Below are 19,744 nucleotides of genomic sequence, written 5' to 3'. Positions count from 1 at the left end.
CCTCCTAAGGTAGGCCTACTGCTAGCAGCAAACCAGACGGACAGACAGACAGACAGACAGACAGACAGACAGACAGACAGACAGACAGACAGACAGACATCAGACTCAGGCCTCCTAAGGTACGGACGGACGGACGGACGGACGGACGGACAGACAGACAGACAGACAGACAGACAGACAGACAGACAGACAGACAGACAGACAGACAGACAGACAGACAGACAGACAGACAGACAGACAGACAGACAGACAGACAGACAGACAGACAGACAGACAGACAGACAGACAGACATCAGACTCAGGCCTCCTAAGGTACGGACGGACGGACGGACGGACGGACGGACAGACAGACAGACAGACAGACAGACAGACAGACAGACAGACAGACAGATAGACAGACAGACAGACAGACAGACAGACAGACAGACAGACAGACAGACAGACTAAACTATTTCACAGCGTTGGCCGCTCGGCGTGGTGCGGCCTCTCTCTCTCTCTCTGACAGACAGACACGCATGCAGTTAAACCCATGAAGACCTGAGGCCGATTCTACAAATGTCTTCTAAACCCAAACTGTTTTCTGAAAAATGTCGGTGGTTCTCAAAAGTATTCATGTCAAGGACCCCCAAAATTATCTGTAACTGGCCCCAAAGTATTTTGTTACAGGGACCCATGGGACCCCCAGAAGCACAGATTTGAGTTAAAAATGTTCGCTTTAAAAAAATATGTTTTTTTTCAAACATAGCAGAGCTATACGAGCCGGATTTACCTTGCAGAGGGCACCCGGGCTGGAGAAAATTTGAGGGCCCCCCTTGGGGCGCGCGAAGCAGCCCCGCGACCCGCAATTTTTTTGTGCTATTTTGTTTTCATTTTGGGGTACCCAGGCCCCTAAAAAGAGAGGCAGGCACACAATTCACTTGAATTGGATTTCAATACTTATTTTATAATAAAAACAAAATAATATATATATATATATATATATTCTTTTTAATATTTTTCAGGGGCCACCTTAGTCGGGGGCCCTGGGCTGCAACCCACCCTAGCCCAACGGTATAAGTCCGCCTCTGGCTATACGATCTCATAGCTCATATATAATCTATATAATCTATATGAGTTTGTATAATGCTATTCTTGGAATAGACAACCAATGTGCTTTCAGTGCTTTGAGCTCCCACTGTTTCCTACCAGATGTGGACCTGCAGATGGTGGGGTCTTCAGGGCTGAGCTGGTAACCCTCCACACAGAGACAGTGGAAGCTGCCCTGTGTGTTGTTGCAGTGCTGGGTGCAGGAATAGCTGCTACACTCATCTATGTCCACACACGTCTTCCCATCGTCCTTCAGACGGAAGCCGCTGGGACATGTGCACTGTAAGGAGACAGGAACAGAGCGTGATGCTGACCAGGTGTTTCATCAGTGTCTTGGTGGAATCTGTGTCAAATGGCGCTGTTGATTCCATACCTTGAAGCCTATCTTGAGGTCTTTACAGCTGAGCTGGGAGGAGCAGCCATTCAGCTCGCTGTTCAGACACTCGTTAACAGAGCAGCTGCTGAGCTCATCAGAGCCGTCGCCACAGTCGTCCTTGCCGTCACACAGCACTGTCTCCTGGACACAGTTCCCGTTGTGACAGACATAGCATTTGTTCTTTGTCGCAGTGGAAACTTAGAGAAAGGAGGAGAAAGGGAAGAGCAATGGAAGCAGAGGAGGTTTAGATTCTGATCGTGTAAAAGTTTACGACACAAAGTCTTCATTGCTGGAATGTATTTGGAGATGTTAGAAGTGCACTCATAGCTGTGTGTGTGTGGGTGTGTGTGTGTGTGTGTGCGCGTGCGTGTGTGTGTGCGTGCGTGCGTGCGTGCGTGCGTGCGTGCGTGCGTGCGTGCGTGCGTGCATGCGTGCGTGCGTGCGTCTTACCTGGGTTATTACAGTGAGCCTCATCTGAGTTGTCGCGACAGTTATCCCTTCCGTTACACTCCCAACGCTTGGGGATGCATCGTTTATTTTGACACATGAACTGGTCGCTGCGGCACGCTGAGACACAGGAAGTAGTTGTTTAGGTCAATCCATTATTATAGAATAAGAGCAAAAAGCCAGTTCTATAGTTATGTCTATGGATGATGTTTGACGTTCTCTTATTAATGTATCTGTTTATTAATTTAATGTGTGACTGATATCTTCAATATCCTACCTTGTAATATAGAATAGTGTATTCTCTATTGTTTACATATAATACCTTGATGGAAACAATCCATCCAGTCCACATCACTTTTTGTGTTTGACTGTACTCGTGCTGTTTGCATTTCTGTCTAATATTATATTCATTCAATCAATCAATCAATCAATCAATCAATCAATCAATCAATCAATCAATCAATCAATCAATCAATCAATCAATCAATCAATCAATCAATCAATCAATCAATATTGAGACTATCTCGCCACAACGTATAATATGTATGGGGAATGACCCCACCTCACATGAGACGTGGGTATTTCTTTAAGACACACCAGTATAGTTCTGACATGCACAGGTACAGTATATATAGGTACAGTACTATATACTGTAAGAGACAGAAGTTTGACAGCCATCTATTCCACTACGCTGAGCAGCAAAGAGAGCGTGTGTGTGCATGTGTGCGTGCGTGTGCGTTTCTTACTTGGGTCTTTGCAGCGAGTATTCTTGGGAGCTTCATCTGAGTGGTCGTGACAGTCGAGCTCTCCGTCACACTCCCACACTCTCTGGATGAGACAGCGGCCGTTGGCACAGCGGAACTGGTCGGAGCCACATGGTGGATACTCTGGAACAGGAAGTATAGAGCTTGACATTGTGAATTATGTTTGAAACGTTTTAACAAGATCTTGCATTAGGCACAACATATTTTCCTACGTATCTGTCTGAGACCAAATTAATTCATATCCATATTCATTCAGTATGAGAAGCGTCCACTCACCACACTCCTTGGGCTCATCTGAGCCGTCACCACAGTCGTCGTCATGGTCACACACAAAGCTCTTGGGGACACATATTTTGTTTTGACACAGGAACTCTTCGCTGTCACACGTGCTGTTGAACACTGAGGCACAGGAAGTAGTTGAAGTAGTTAAGGAAGTATAGGAAGTAGTTGATGAAGTAGCCCACAACGTGAGCTTGTAGATCTACTATTTTCTATCTATTAGGGCTTAAGTCTCACATTCTTAATGTAAGTTTTGGTCTCTGTAATGCATCGCAACATCGCATCGCATGTAGATCGGCTATTTTAGCTATTTAAAAATAAATCAAAATAAACATACATATAAGTGAAAGTTTTATGAATATCTAACCAACCAATGCAAAGGTATTAACAATATATTGTGAATGAATAATAACTACAGTGGATCCATTGGACAACAACAACAACAACAACAACAACAACAACAACAACAACAACAACAACAACAACAACAATATTAATAATGTGTTCTTTGTTTACCTGTTGTGTTGTGTGATTCAATCTGGAGAGCTGAGGAGACAAATATCAGAATAAATGAGTTCCACTGTAACAGAGAACATGGATCGTCTCTACTAATACATTCTGCTTGGGTCTAGTTGTGGTTTATCTGTTGCACCAAATGCACTGGAGAAAAGTAGTTAATTTGGCAGCCATGCATTATGCAAGCGTAATGAAGTTGACCTACTTTTGAACCTATTTCAGGTAAGATTTCAATATTTGAATATTATATTAAGCATTGCAATTGATTTTTGTATACTGTATACTGTAAGGTTTGCCCTTTATACAGGTCAAAATGTCCTCATTTAAGTCCTCATTGTGTTTCCTTACATTTAGAATTTTAGACTTGTTCTTTAAAACACTGTTTCCCAAATAGAGGGTCGGGACCCATTTGTGTGTCATGGACACATTGTTATGGGTCCCTTTATGTTTTGTTTCCTACATTTTGTTTTTAATTATTACTATTTCAGGAAATCCCAAAAAAGCAAAAGGTTTCATGAATTAAAAACAAATTACATTTTTAAGTAATGTCATGAAGAAATCAAAGAAAGAATATCAAAGAAATTCCATAAATTAGAAAACAAGTGTTTAGGTAGTAGTGCAAATAGCCAATCTACAAGCTCACAATGCGGCGCGAAGCCACATGTTGTGAGCTTGTAGATCGGCTATTTTAACTGTTCGTATGTTGGGGAGGGGAGATTTTTGGGTCACAGGCTAAAAAGCTTTGGGAAACACTGGTTTAGAAGAAAACCTCTTTATTGCATACGGACGGTAACTATTAATTTATTTCAGTAAGTGGACCCTGGCCATTTTAACCCATTTAGACCTGAGCTCGATTCTACAAAATATCTTCTAAATCATGACAGTTTTCTGAAATCTATGTTTCTATGTCAGTGGTGCAACCTTTTTCGTGTCAAGGACCCCCAGAATTATCTGTATTTGGCTGCGGAGCGGACACCCATCTGAAAATATGTTGTTCCAGCGAAGCAAAGATTTGAGTTAAAAAACATTCGCTCTGAAAGAATATAATTATTCAACGAGCTTGTAGATCTGCTATTTTTCAACAGCTAAATAATAACATAATGCTAAACGCATTTAGACCTGAGGACGATTCGACAAATGCCTTGACATTGACATCCTGACATTTTTCTGAAAGACCCATGTTTCTGTCAGTCGTTCTCAAACATTTTCATGTCAAGGACCCCCAAAAATATATGTAACTGGCCGCCGACCCCCATCTGAAAATATTCAGAGACCCCCCCAGAAGCAAAGATTTGAGTTAAAAAACTTTCATTCTGAAAGAATATATATATTCAAAGATTTGCGCCACATTTTCACGATTAAAAGAAAATAGAAGATCTACAAGCTCGTAGCGCAGCACTCGGCTATTTTGTGAAGCCACCAAGGAAATCGGGACTTCCTGAAAGTTCATATATAATGTTGTGGCGCTGTCATTGGGCCCAAAAAAACCCCATGTATTTGGGCCCAACTTCACCTAGACTGTATTACCTTAATAAACATGAATATACTTTCTGCTTCCAGTCACTAGTTTAACGTCTCATTTCTCATGTAATAATATTATTTTTGGAAAATTATGGTCCCATTTATTAAATAAATGACCATAAAGTCACGTATGTTCTGAGGGGTGTGGCTACCGTTACAGTCTATGATCGGGAGCCACCCCCCGTTCGAGTCGAAATAAAAACTAACGAAGAAGAAGGGGGGAAGTCCCGCCTCGTTGTTTGGGCCAGCCAATGGCCAGCTGGGCCCAAACGGATCTACAAAGATGGCGATTTACAATTCAAGAACTGACTGGCTTCATCTTACGTCCATATCAGACCCGGAGAACGCTTTGTCCATATTTCTTTTACAGTCTATGACCCAGGTAGAGCCTTGAGAAGCAGAGCTTCTCAACCTTGACTGTTCCACAACCAGAGGAGCTTCTCTACAGATGATAGCTTTAATGGAGTCTAATCACCACAACTCTGCATAATTAACAACAGTGTTCTACAGAATCACAATTCTCGATTCTGAGATTTTTCCCAGTCGACTTGTCAGACAGTAAAGTCAAAGTTGAGTCGATGCAACGTTTTATGACGGGGGGCCTCTCCAATATGGCACAGTGTATGTATCTATATGGAAAAGCCCTGATTATCAAAACATAAAAATGTAATCGTAAATACTAAACACGCAAGTGTGCCTCGCACACTGTTACACAGACCAGAAAAGAGAACACAGTCAACAGGAGAGGGGGCATAATTGGCACACAGCACAGCGCAGCGCAGCGCCCCGAGAACACAATACAAAATATAACATTAACACTAGTGGCAGTACAGCAACCTGACCTTCAGAACACAATAGAAGACATAGGTCTATATTAACATTTATAGCAGCCAGCAGCACAACACCAGAATACAATGCTGACCTTCCACCTTCACGACGTGAACAACATGTATTCCTTCTCCTCCTCCTATACAACTCGATAACGTTCTCATGTTACTTATTTTCTGAGCCGCATGCAAATAAACAACAACCCACTCTGACCGGAGACGGAGAGATTCATGCGTCCCGTGCGTAAAGCTAAACCAGAAACAGGACAGTCACTGCATCAGCAAGGAGGTGGGGGGGGGGGGGGGGGGGGGGGGGTGACGTGCATCAGCTAACTTGCCGATATTGATTAATTCTTACATGCGCTGGACATGATCAGCAGTGGAAAGAGCAAGGTGCCGGAGCAATCTGTGTTATTCTAAAACCGTTTTAATAAACATGGTTAAAATGACATAATGATGGTATTAGTGTGATTTCTTCATTCAGAGCATGCCAACACATTACACAGCATAAGAGAGGTGATGGAGGAATCGGTGTAAATGTATGACAGCTATAATTTCAATAAACAGTACGGTTATGACATTGCGTTGTAGACACTAGTGTAAGTGTAGGTTCTCCCGTAGTAGAAAGGGCTGCGACGGAGAGCAGGTTTATGTATCGAGCACTGATCCATTTCCGGTTGCCGTAGCCGACTGCCGTATCCGTCGTTGCTTAAAGTCGCTAATAGTGGGACACCGCTGAGAGCCACACACAGATGCAGTTATAGGTTCTTAATTAGACATTTTTAAAGCTCAGCTCAAGACCCACTTCTACAACATTGCTTTTAATTGATCTTTTATTTTTATTTTTTGTTATTCATGTCCTCACTGTATTGCATTACTGCTTGTTTTTTAATGTTGTTGCCTTGCTTTTCTTTATTCTCTTTTTTTCTGTAAAGCACTTTGAGCTGCATTTCATGTCATGAAAGGTGCTATACAAATAAAGTTTTATTATTATTTATTATTATTATTAATTAAGGGTGCAATGCAATGCAAACTAATAGGCGAGTGCGCTCCGGTACGCTATGCAAAGGGAAGGAATGACTTCTGTCCGTCACAATTAATAACCAATCCTACAGTTTGAATTATGTACACACGCACGGCAGAGCAAAAAATATGATATGGGGAAAACAATTGAAAATATATACCGGTATATTTTTTTCATTCTAATTCTAATTTGAATCGACTTGTGTTAATGAAATTGATGCAACAATGCATCGATTTTTAAATGAATGAGACGTTTTATTTGTATTTTACAAATGCGTGCGCTCGTGCATGTGTGCGCACGTGCAAACACACACACACACACACACACACACACACACACACACACACACACACACACACACACACACGCGCGCGCGCAGGCGCACACACACACACACACACACACACACACACACACACACACACACACACACACACACATGCACACACAATTCAATTCAATTCAATTCAATTCAATTCAATTCAATTCAATTCAATTCAATTCAATTCAATTCAATTCAATTGGCTTCATTGGCATGAGAGAAAAGTGAACACTGCAGGATGGTTAAAGGGATATTTCACTTTAAAACATAGGTCTACCCCAGACAGTATTTAACCTGTCAATTCAATATTTTGATATTTGATGTGCATTTTATCCTTATTACGTCAAACAAGATAAAAACAACAATTAATTGTCCCTCTAATTCTAGTTCATGAGGGGCTGTGTTTTTTTAATTATACCTTTTTATTTATTTATAGAAAGAAAATGCATGGCCCCTGACGTATTACAGTATTCAGTCACCTGAACCAAGGACGGATGTTTTAGATGTAGACTTAGATAGCATTTGAAACAGACTTATAGCATGTTATGTAGACAGCACTAGAATTGCATTGTATATAGTCATAGCACGCCATAGTACATATGTATAGCATAGTAGTATATATGTAAAGTTTATACGTATAAATTTCATTATATAGATATTCCACTGTTACTTTCTTAGCTTACGCATGTTTCATGATGAATGTTTTTATGTGATGTATTCCCATGCTTTTGTTCTTGCTTAATGTAAGTCGCTCTGGATTAAGAGCGTCTGCTAAATGCCTAAATTGTAAATTGTAAATTGTATGAATCCATCATGGTATTCAAATTTGAGTTTGAAATTACAATTAGTGTTTGTAATTGAGGGGGGGCGTGTCTGATACAATCAAATTATGAATCGAGCATCTCACATGTTTGAAAGTCTGAAATGTCCCTTTAATGAGTCATGCTAATGACTGCTAATGATGTGTGGCCATATTATTGTAAAGTGTTACCAAATAATGTATAGTTTCTATCGTCACTGTCGGGAATAGTAATTGACAATACCAATTTTGATGAGGCAGTGTGCATTATATTTTTTTATTTTTTTATTAACATTTTGTAGTTCTTTCTCCCCGACAGCAGAGATATCATAATAAATGTCCTATAGATCTAATATCTAGACGTCATGAACATGCTTCCTGCATACCCCAGGGACATGCAGAGAGTGTTAGAGGGGCAGGGGCTGCAATCCCGTAAGAGGGCACTTTTGGACAAAAATAGGGAAAATAGCAGATCTACAAGCTCGCAACGCGTCGCACCGCGACACGTTGAGAGCTTGTAGATCATCTTTTTTGGGGGCGCAACCCAGCACTCTTTAGCTAGTGGATTTCAAAACAAATATGTTCAAGTTCAGGAGACTTCGTAAAAGAAAAGCAATTCTCCTGAATGCGCTGCCTTCCAGCATGTTGGAAAGGAAAGGAGTGGCATTTGCATTTCTTTCACAACAGTAAATTCTGCATTCGTGGTCTGGAAAGGGCAGTTTTTTTACAGACGGGCAAAAGGACAGGGGCTGAAGCCCCCTTTGATGTCTATGTGTGCACATCCCATGCCATATACCCACCTGTGGTGTCCACCTGGCTGCTGAGTCCTGCCTCTTCATTGGCTAAGGCTGGGTTAGTGGTCACAGCATCATCCATGGCATCCTTGGCCCTTCCACCTTAGGATATTGTCAATAGTATTGTCACTTTTCACACATCTAACATGATCTCGCACCGGCATTTCTCTCTACTTGACTCTTATCTTTTCTGATGCGTTTCTCACATGTGTTCTTTGTTTCCCTCAAATGATTAAAAGTAGAGGTCATTCTGACAGGCAGGAAAACTTGCCAGAAAAAGACTACCGGTATATATAGCACTGATGAAGGTCTTAGGACCGAAATGTTTGCTACTATTAATGTACTTTTATGTTAAAATGAAAGAAAAAAATGTTTTCTTAAGTCTCGGTCTGTTAGAGTTTTCCTTCATTTTTTATATAGTGAGCGAGTCTTTTTCTGTCAAGTTTTCCTCTATGTTTTTGAGACACTGCTCCTGTAGTCAAGTTGGAAAAAAAAGGACGAAGACAAAAGGCGTAACAGTGCTTTCTCAGTGCTTCAGCATTCTGACAGACAGACAGATAGGCAGCAGTTTATGCTTTGTCGTACAACGGTCAACGGCGTGACACGGCGGACATGGCAGATCTGGAGGAACTGATAATGCATTTTGAGCTTGTACAGTAGATCAGCTATGTTTGCTATATTTTAATTGAAATCCTGATTTATTCATTTATTTTTGCTATTTTTGAATTGGAATCCTGAAAAGGAACCTTCTAATTTAACAAAGACAATAGCATTTGAATTGTAGTAATTAGCTGAAATCAATAATATATGAGTATTCTGCTATTAACCTGCGGGCCGCATTATGTGAAGGTGGGGGCCGCATGTGGCCCCCGGGCTGCCATTTACCATGTATGGTTTAGTTAGTAGTACTCCTAATATGACATATTGTCGATACAACCTATCTCAAACCCTCACCCTAACCCTAACCTCCCACAGGGCAGCACACCTAAACCTAACCTTAACCCATGTCTAACCAATAACTAGTCTAAGTATGCACCCAGACTGACTTTCAGTAATTGGGTCTATGATCAAAATAAGAACATTATAATGGTGCGTAAAATAAATTCATAAAAACTTTTGCCACTTCTGCTTTAATATAATATTGTAGCACAATTTGCGGAAACAACAGCATTCCACTGCTCCTACAAGTACAAGTTACTGGCAAATAAAAACTTGATTGTTGATTCACAACAAATTCACAACAAAATTCAAGCTAATTCACAACAAAACACAACAAATCCATGACATGTGGGCTTGTAGATCTGCTACGTTCGTCGCGTGACACTTTCTTACGACTAAGTATAAACAGACTTTATAGTAGCCGTAGACTGGCCGCTCTGCTTGTTACATCACAAATATGAACTTTATATGTTGAAAAATGATTGTGTCATTTGGAATTTATAAATGAGAAAAAGGTCAAGGCTAACGATCTGGTTCGTCTGTAGTATATAATACTTTATTGCGTGAGACAATTTTATACTGTACTTTATGTCAAAACATGGGACTCACCAAACCTGGTGAGAGTTTTTAACATGAACGCATCTAGACTACGACCCTGACAGGAATAAACCTATATATTTCCCAGTACATAAACAGGAATGTGTTCAAACTATAGTCCTTGATGACAGCCAGGACACTTAAGGATTCACAATGTAAAAGCAAGTCAGAGGTATGCATTTTAGCCAAAAACCATTGAGTGAGTTTAGTAATCAATCAACGCATTAAAACAATCAACAAGTTAAAACAGAGTCCTACCTGAGGTCCAGAAAAAGGTGAACAGCACCAATATTGGGTAAAAATTCATATCTGTTTCTAGCTGTCAAAACAGATACATGGACGTTCAATCAGACTTTAGTCTTTAAACGGGCATTCAGTCAACAAGAAGCAGTGTGGTCTGGTCTCTTTGGGGTCGGCACTTCGTGTTTTATCATGTTTTCTTCATCAGTCATGTGGTTTCTCTGTGACGTCAAGCTGCTCTTACTGACACTCTGACAGGAAATGCTTATCAACGCGGCAGTTGGAAAACCCAACACATCACCGTCCACCAGTAAGCCCAGTGCACACTGGGTCAGCGCCATTATTCAGACGCCATGTTGGTCCGACTCGCCCCATTATTAACCCTGTCCCTAACCCTAATCCTAACCCATTACTAACCCTGTTCCTAACGCTAACCCTTATTACCCACTTCCTGGTGCCCTTTTGCATGACATTTATTATATTATTGTCAAAAATAGCTCATGTTACAATGTGATCCATCAGCAATTTTCACTTTTTTGTGGCTTTGTGTGTATGTCTGTACTATACTCTCTCCCTCCCTGTTTCCTGTCTGCATGTCTCCACTATACATACAATCGAAAAAAGTCATGAAAGCCCAAAACATTTCTTTAAAAAAAGAATGTCTAAAGTGTAGATATCTGATATCACTTCACACGGGTGTGATTTCTATACTTTTGTACAGCCATTTTAAAGTAACCAATCATCAAGCTCTATACAAGCACAAGCTGTGAAACAAGAACAAACTAATTCAATTTCAATTCAGCAATGCATTGATATATTAAAAAAAAGTTATACCAATTATGAATTATTTGGTGATTTTTACTTTTCACCTGACTGGGCCTCACACTGCTGCAGCTGGAACAGAGCTCACTTATTAATTGAGATATATGAATGAATGCCTTTAAGACAACGATGGTGAATATTAGGTCATTCAGGTTGAAGGCTGGCCTGGTGGTGGTAGTGTGCTTCTGTGACGGAGGCTCACAGTGCGCCACAGAGAGACACTAAATCCTGATTGGACAGATCACATTTCTGAAAAAAGGTTAAACTACTTTTAAAAGAACTCTGCTCAGCCTGCAGGAAAAGTGCTCTGAGCAGTGTCTAACTGGTCAACTTTTGTTCATTTCTCAAAGGATTTAATGTTTAAATGACCATAATGTGAATGAGACATGAAAAAACCTCAGTACACTGACTAAACCTGCACTGCTTAAACAAATTAATGGACGCCAGTCAGTCTTTATAGACACTACAGCGACTTTTTGGCGGTTCTGGTCAACTGTGGGTAAGACCGACTCAAGGCCGGGTTTCGGTCGTTAGACCTTCATCAGGACGGAGTAAAGAGCAATAACATTTTTGTCACCAACTGTCACCAACCTTATGAGGTGTGCATTGGCCTTTATCTATAGGATCTTAATTTTATTTTTAAGCCAGTACACTCATTCTATAGATCAGAAGATAACATCTTCACTTTCAGGAAAACCCAAATGCTACACAGCAGATCTATGAGAAATGACGTCTCTAACCACATCCTGCGGTTGACAAGTTTCCATTTAAATGCTTTTCTCCAAAACTACTTTTTAGTTATTTACTAATACTAACATTACTGTCAATCTCCAATGAATATACCCTCTGGTTTGTCAATCTTGTTATTCAATCTTTGATGTATGGACTCTGGGTCCATATATCACAAACACAATGGCAATGATACAGTCCAGTCTCCCTCTCTCTCTTCTGTAAAACACCTCTATCAGTGTCTATCCCTCTGTCCTCTTCCCTCAGTGTCAGACAGCCTGGCTGGTGTGTGTGTGTGTGTGTGTGTGTGTGTGTGTGTGTGTGTGTGTGTGTGTGTGTGTGTGTGTGTGTGTGTGTGTGTGTGTGTGTGTGCGTGTGTGTGTGTGTGTGTGTGCGTGCGTGTGTGCTGTGTGCGTGCGTGGCTGCGTGCGCGTGAATATGTGTGAATGTTTTTTTTTCGACAAATAAAATATGACAAATAAAATACGTCTAGCGGCGGGGGATTTCAATCAAGCTGACTTAAAGACACTCTTTCCATCGTAATGTGAAATGTGCTACCAGAGGGAGCAATATACTTGATCAGGTTTATACCAACATAGCCCATGAGCCCAGGTGTACCCCCATCTAGGTCTCTCTGATCATGTTTCGCTCCTCCTGCACCCTTGGTACACACCAAAAATCAGATCGAGTAGGCCCAAAGTCAGGTATGTCAGGACGTGGCCTGAGGACGCTATCCCATGGGCTCCAGGACTGCTTCAGCACCACTGTAACTGAGGGGGACACCTCCGGTTACTTAAATTAAACTGGTTGAGGCGGACAATATGGACTAATTCCGATCAAAGAATTGGGCTCCGGAGAAGCGATATCATCAGCAGATTTATTGGTCACAATGTGTGGTCTGGAATAAACAATAAACAGAAATAAAGAATTGTATCAATAACATGAACTTGAATATGAACTGAAATATCCACAGCAAGATGTAAACACCAGAAATACAGATTATCTGCACAGTATCCAAGGAAATCAAACACTCCATATTATTGTATATAACATATTATGGCCAAAAACGGTCCAAATGTTGTTAAACACATAAGTAAATCAAATACTGTAACACAGAGTAACAGAAAGAGCATACAAACGGACCATAGGCAGTAGAGAAGCTAGCAAACATATTAACATACAACCATGTGCTATCATTTAACCAAACAAAACTATCAAACCTAGTATACAGAGTCACAGATATTATTTAATTACTAAAGTAACACTTATGACCCAAACATATTACTTACTTTGATTAAAGAACGCACGTTTGGAGAAACAAATACACAGCTCTCAACAGGTCGAACTGACCATGCTGAAGCCAAACGCTAAACTGCCTAAATTGACTGTCTACTTGACTGCCTGTGGAAAAGTACCAGCAAATACCAGGTCAAGCCACTAGGCGGCACTGACGGTCTTTCTGACACAGCCGCCCCCAAATGTCTATCAATGTCATTTGTAATCACTAAGAAAGGCTGTCAGGGGAATCCTTTCTTTCAATAGTCTGTGAAGCCCAGCCCTGGTAGGTACTGACGGATGAAGGCACACCAGAAGCTATCTTCCAGCGCCTGGCTGTGTCTCTCTGTCAGTTGAGGTAGTGATGAATCTCGGCATGCCATGCCCAGATTGTTGGGGAATATTAGGTTTGGCGTAAGGGAGCCTAGCTGGCTAAATGGGGAAATGGGACATTTGCCCTTGAGGGCTTCGGCCTCCTGTGGGAATGAGTCCATCTGGGCTGGTTGTAACAGCAGCTTCGGTGTTACGACGTAATCAGGCAGGTCCACTTTGGCGGCAGCCGCCCCGTGAAGGGACCTCGCAGTATGCTGGAGAAGTTCCTTCCGGGTGTAGAAGAGGCTGGGGTTAGGAACCTGGGAAGTAGGATCTACAGACACTGCTCCAATAAACACAGTCTGCTGGGGATTTTCTGCCAGATTGAGCAGTACAGCTTCCTGCATATCTTGGAAAGTAATGCCTGAAGTTAGCAAGGGGAGGGAAGTAACAGTCTCTATCTGCGACAGAACGTAGGCTTGCTGGTCCTGCTCAGATCTGATTGCTACCTTAGAGGTCAGGGTGTCAACTTGCCATGGGTGTACCGGATGTCTGGGGGGTGAAGCAGTTGTGATGTGGAGACATTGTTGATCCCCATGTGAGCTTTGAACTGGACCCATCGGACCTTGGAGTGACCAGCCAAGTCGTGTGTGGATGGCAACAGGTCCCTCTTGTGGTCCTTGGCATACAGGTTGGATGGGAGTGAGCAGGTGAGGTAGGTCAGACCCAATCAGCAGTAACGGCAGTGCATGATCCACCGGGGGTAACGGGAGTCCTCTCAAATGTTTGTACTGCTTCTGTAGATCAGAAACTGGATAGGTGTGCTCAGCAAAACTTAACCCATTAGCGGTAAAAGCATTGGAGATTCGGTACCTCTCAGTAGGCTTGAGCAGTGGGGATATCTCGAACGAGACTGAGGCACCATTGAGTATCTTGACACTCTGGTGGACGGTTCGCAATGGGAGAGTCTCTGGGCAGGGAGTGAGATTGAGTCTTTGTACAACCTGAGGGAGAACAATACTCCTCTGTGATCCGTCATCGAGGACAGCATGGGCTTCCATGGTGTGGTCACCGTTGTGGAGGAGCACCTTCACCACTTTCAGCATGACACTCTGAGAGTGGTTAGGCCTGTCCCGGTATACTTTGGTTGGTGGAAGGCTGACCATTAAGGACGAGCTGGAGGTTTCATGGATAGAGTCATGCAGAACTGTAAGGTGTAGTTCTTTGCATACATGACATGGGCGCTTCAGTCTGCATGTGTCAACAGCATGTCCTCTACCACATTTCCAACACCTATTGTCCTCTGTAATCCACTTGACAATTTGACTGGTGTCAAACTTCTTGAATTGCTCACAGGCGTTGAGGTAATGATCTTGGTTGTCACAGTAAGGACAGTAGGGAGTAGGTTTAGGTGTAGTAGCCTTCTCTTCCGCTGTAAGGAGAACTGGGGTTGGCCTTTGCTTTGGCGGAATGGACCATTGTTCTTTCTTAACTGGCTTGGGATTGTCGTTCTCATAAAGAGCTGCGGCACGACTGGAGATGCGTTTGGCTTGTGACTTGACCTGCAACCAGGTAGCTAGGTCGGAAAGAGTGTAGGTCTTGAGGGTACCCGACTGTAGAATGTGGTGATTCAGGCAATACTCCACAAAGCCGTCCCGATAGGCTGGGGGCATCTTGCTGAGTAAACGGTCCACGTGAGAACCACAATGGAGCTCGTAACCACCTTGCCCTTCAACTGTCTTTAACATCCCCACTAGGGACTGAACAGAGAGAGCAAAATTTTCAAAGGCGGTAGCATCACCCATCTTCAGGGCTGGGGCGTTGAGGATAGCACCCAGTTCAGACTGGACCAGTTGTCTTGACTGACCATACTTCTCCTGAAGGGCCTGCAATGCTGCGGTGTATGGCTGTGGTTCGTGCATGTATGCCTTGGCTAGCTGTAGAGCACTAGGGAGTTTCAGGTGGTCGAGCAGCACTTGATATTTATACTGCTCACTGAGATGGCTATGGCAGCTCACCAAACTGTCCAGTGCCATCTTCAATAGAGCAAAGTCGCTCTCACAGCCACTTTGGAACACTGGCAAGGTAGGTCTTGGGATGCCATATGCCGAGGCAATTAGCAGCTCAGCTCCGGGTGGTGGTTGATAACCAGGGTAGGAAGCTCCAGGGGATGGTTGGTAACCAGGGTAGGAAGCTCCAGGGGATGGTTGGTAACCAGGGTAGGAAGCTTCGAGTGGTGGTCTGTAACCAGGGTAGGAAGCTCCGAGTGGTGGTCTGTAACCAGGGTAAGGAGCCCCGAGTTGTGGTTGTTGTACCATTGGTGTTTGTGCTGTAGTCTGTGTTGCTGCATCTGGTACAGCTTCGGACTTGACTACAGTTGACGGTGAATACTGTTGCACTGGACCAGGTACAGGTGGTGACAATGCAGGTGGCATGGCACGTGATGCTATCTGTGCTGGGCCAGAAGGACGTGGCCCATGGACAGCTGGAAGACGTGTGGCTTGAGACGCTTGCTGCTTAGAGGGTACAGCTTGTAGTGCTGGCTGCCGAGGTGCAGCTGGGGACACAACAGAACCCTGAGGCCCAAGTAGGGGATGCTGCAGGATCTGGGAGTCTGGAAGAGGGGCAGTAAACCATGATGGCAGCCGATGACCTACAACAGGAGGCAGGTCACGGCTCTGGGACACAGGTTGTGGAACAGTGTTAGTAGTCTGGGTGGCTGTGGCTACCAGCACTGATGAAGGCGGTACAGTATGTTGGGCAGAGGAAGCTGCAGCTGACATCATTGGATTAGTGGTTATTGAATGTTGGGGCAATGAATGCCGGCTGTGGACTGAGAGTGCTGTAGTGGACTGGTGAGAGCTGCTGACGCTACCAGGTGCTGAAGAAGGGCCTGATACTGTGGCGTTGGGGTCAGCAGTAAGAAGAGATGTGACGAGTCTGGCCACATTCAGTTCCTTCTCTGCTTCCTTCAAGCGGCGGCTCCTATCCAGTTGTTTTGTGAGATATTCTCTGGCCTGGATGGCCTCCTCCTGGTGGCGCAGAGCCTCCGCCTGGTAACGCTGGGCCTCCGCCTGCTGCTCCGCCTGGCGGCGCTGGGCCTCCGCCTGCTGCTCCACCTGGTACCGTTGGGCTTCCTTTGCTTGTGCATCTAGCCGCTGATACTCCAGGTCAGCTTGTGAATCTTCATCTAGCTGCTGGCGGAGGGTATCAACTTCCATCTGCCTTATCCTCTCCTCCAGAATGGCAGTTTGAACATCAGATAGAGCCCGAACAGGATACGTGCCAACAGAGAGTAAAGTGTGCCTACTAGAATGGGACCTGAAGCTGGAGCTGGCTCCACTCCGACTGGATGTTCTCCTCGGATTGCTTCCGGTTTGGCTCAGATGGCGTCGAGAAGCGGTTGAAGGAGGACCCTGGGAATGTTGCTGATCAACTTCATAGTCGTCCAGATGAGAAGGCAAACGGTGTTTTCTGCTGGGCCTACCATGTGGCTCAGGTGGTCCTGAAACTGCTTTGTCCATATTGTTGGTGGGTGCACTCAATCCGGCTCGAAGGACCAAATGTAACTGAGGGGGACACCTCCGGTTACTTAAATTAAACTGGTTGAGGCGGACAATATGGACTAATTCCGATCAAAGAATTGGGCTCCGGAGAAGCGATATCATCAGCAGATTTATTGGTCACAATGTGTGGTCTGGAATAAACAATAAACAGAAATAAAGAATTGTATCAATAACATGAACTTGAATATGAACTGAAATATCCACAGCAAGATGTAAACACCAGAAATACAGATTATCTGCACAGTATCCAAGGAAATCAAACACTCCATATTATTGTATATAACATATTATGGCCAAAAACGGTCCAAATGTTGTTAAACACATAAGTAAATCAAATACTGTAACACAGAGTAACAGAAAGAGCATACAAACGGACCATAGGCAGTAGAGAAGCTAGCAAACATATTAACATACAACCATGTGCTATCATTTAACCAAACAAAACTATCAAACCTAGTATACAGAGTCACAGATATTATTTAATTACTAAAGTAACACTTATGACCCAAACATATTACTTACTTTGATTAAAGAACGCACGTTTGGAGAAACAAATACACAGCTCTCAACAGGTCGAACTGACCATGCTGAAGCCAAACGCTAAACTGCCTAAATTGACTGTCTACTTGACTGCCTGTGGAAAAGTACCAGCAAATACCAGACTGGGATATTTTTAGGGGCCCGGCAGCGCTGACGTGTGGGTCTCTGAATTATTTCACAGACTCAGTGCTGGATTATATACATTTTTGGGAAGTTGTATTTATACAACGTAGTTTCGGGAGAAGAGACCTCATTATCAACAACTCCTCCCTCCTCATCAAACTCACCTGCCTTTCATTATCACCCGGCCAATCCCCGGTGCAATCACCACAGCATAAATACACCTGCGATCTCTCAACCAAGTCGTTTGTTCTACTCCACGACAGACCAAACATGGGGGTTGTGAGTATTGCACTTGTAGATCGGCTATTTTCACTATTCTTCAAAATCGCCATCACTTTATTTCTTGCTAGGAACTGTTATTTAACAGCTTATCAAATCATTGTTGTGTGCTTGCAGACCAGCTACTTCTGCTATTCATTGCTTTCAATTCATTGTCCACACTATGCTTGATGAGTATGAGATTAATTATTTCATCAAGTGCCACTAACACTTGTCATGTTCCAGTCTAACTACTGTGAGTATCATGCTCTCAGTAGTTCCAATCTTACACACGTTTTCTAAACACCTCAAGCAGTTCTCTCTGAGCGCCTCCTCTCTAAACGCCTCTGACGAAAAGCTCTTCTGAACAACACCTCCAGCCAGCCATATACCATACAGGGGAGTCAACTCTATTACAACACTTTGATACTGTTTCAGTCTAAGCACGACATTCTTGCGTCATCTCCCCTCCCCCTCCCAGCCCCCCCGCATGGTCCCTCTCGACAACCAGCCCGCAAACACTCCCCCCCTCCCCCCCCCCCCTCCTCCCCCGTCTCCTCCCCCTGCCCGCCAGGCTCACAGAGACCGCCACATACACACAGGTTGATAGTGTTTTTGTGAGCCCAGTGGAGGTGGAGGGAGGCTGGCCTGGTGGTGGTACAGTGTGAGTGTGGCTGCTTCCGCTGACAGCACGGCACAGAGAGACACACCTGATTGGACAGATGATAAAAAAAAGCATTATACACGCAATGTTAAACTATTCTCAAATTGTAATAGAACTCTGATAAGGAAAAAGTGAAGATCCATGCAGGGGTGATCAGGTGTAATCAATTGGCTAATTTGGGCCCTGTCCAGAGCCTGCATAGGCGGAGGCCCTGTCCAGAGCCTGGGCAGAGCTAGCCTTTTGTGGCGGTTCTGGAAAACTGTGGGTCAGACCGACTCAAGGCCGGGCACTGCACTCCCTGTGGTGGAGTGGAGGAACGCGTGTGTCTAATTTGAAGCATTTATGGATAGATGGTCCACTTTTGACACATTTGTTTGTTGCTCCTTATTAAGCGACGTTTCGGTCGTCAGACCTTCATCAGGACGGAGTAAAGAGCAACATTTTTGCCAAGTTTCCGACAGTGTGCTTTTCTGCTTTTCAAAGATTCCCTAAATGCACTTTTGTCCTCCGCAGTACACAACTGCAGTCAACAACCTTATGAGGTGTGCATTGGCCTTTTATCTGTAGGATCTTATTTTTATTTTTAGGCCAACACACTCATTCTAGATCAGAAGATAACATCTTCACTTACAGGAAAACACAGCAGATCTATGAGAAATGACGTCTCTAACCACATTCTGCAGTTGACAAGTTTTCATTTTTCCAAAACTACCTTTTAGTTATTTACTAATACTAACATTACTGTCAATCTCCAATGAACATAGCCTCGGGTTTGTCATTATAGGCAAGACATTTGTTATTCTATCTTTAGTACAGACTCTGGGTCCATATATCACAAACACAATGGCGATACAGTCTAGTAGTCTACCCTCTCTCTTCTGTATAAGCCCTCTACTCAGTGACTATCCCCCTCTCCTCTTCCCT

The sequence above is a fragment of the Protomyctophum bolini genome (assembly GCF_963924005.1).
Source record: "Protomyctophum bolini genome assembly, chromosome: 3".
In the NCBI taxonomy this organism is placed as follows: domain Eukaryota; kingdom Metazoa; phylum Chordata; class Actinopteri; order Myctophiformes; family Myctophidae; genus Protomyctophum; species Protomyctophum bolini.
The sequence above is the reverse complement of the archived record's forward strand: the minus strand, read 5'-3'. Positions refer to the sequence as shown.